Raw genomic sequence first — 1,284 nt, forward strand, 5'->3', positions numbered from 1 at the left:
CTTCGTGCAATGTAATGCTTCTTTTATATTAGCAGCTCTTCTTTTCTTCAGTTTCTCAGGCTTATATGTCTCAGTATAAATCAATCCAAAGTTAAAGTATAACTCCTGCACTTCAAAGTACAATTGTACAGGCTGATCATGTGGATGATAGAAGGACAAACACAAGGTAGAGTACATCAGGTTTATAAAAGTTTGTATGCCCTAGAAGGGTTCATCTGTCCTGTGGTGCCCCTCTCTCTTTGTTTCTCTCTCTCCCTCTCTCCTTCCAGATGCTGACATGAGCTGAGTGGCTTTTCTTTGCTGGGACTTCCCTCAGGATGTGCTACTTCACCTTAGGCCCAGAGCAATGTAGTTAGCCATCAATGGACTGAGACCTCTGAAACCTTAAGCCCCTAATAAACTTTTTCTCCTCTAAGTTGCTCTTAGGTATTTTGCTCACAGTGATTAAAAAGTTGACAAAGTAATCACACCTCTCAATATTTTACAACCAAACCTCAACAGAAATGTGGGTGGTGACAAGCTATGTTCAAACCAGAAGACTCCCTTACTAAAAAATATGATTTCAGTGATGAAGGTACTTGAATAAAGTCTACCTTACTATTTTTAAGAGTTATTGTTAATGTTTTTTAACAGTAGTGTAAAACATTCTAATCTAATCTAATGTTACTGGTTTTTTTTAATATATTCTTAGAAGCAAACAATACATAGAAACTGGGGCTGGATTGTGGCTCATTTGTAGAACACTTCCCTGACATGTGTGAGGCACTGAGTTTAATCTTCAGCACCACATAAAAATAAATAAATAAAATAAACATGTCCATATACAACTAAAAAAATTAAAAAAAATAAAATACTTAGGAATTTAACTCACCTGTAGATATTTATAATTATTGTTTTACTAAGAAATGTGTTGCACTCAAGTTATCTGAAGAAACATTTTAGTTTAGTTATTATGTTTTTCAATTTAAGAATACTAAAAGGAAGTTACAGATGAAATTATTTTATTTCACTTTCTCTCTGACCTGTATTCCTGTATAGCTTATCTTAAAGTTTGGTGAACTTTCCAATCACCACCCCTTAAATCACTCCTTCAATAAGGTTAAGATTTTTATGATTATGGTGGTATGGTTTAGAATTTCAATGAAACATTTCCAAGAGTCCTGTTTAGACTCTAGGAGTATACATGTATAGCTACATGTTTAAATTATCATATTTCTTAGGTTATTGTTTCTATAGGGCGACTTTTGCCTGGTATCCAGTTGATACTATGGTAGAATGTGCTAT

The sequence above is a fragment of the Spermophilus citellus genome, assembly GCF_964194105.1.
Source record: "Spermophilus citellus genome assembly, chromosome: 8".
NCBI classification, from domain to species: domain Eukaryota; kingdom Metazoa; phylum Chordata; class Mammalia; order Rodentia; family Sciuridae; genus Spermophilus; species Spermophilus citellus.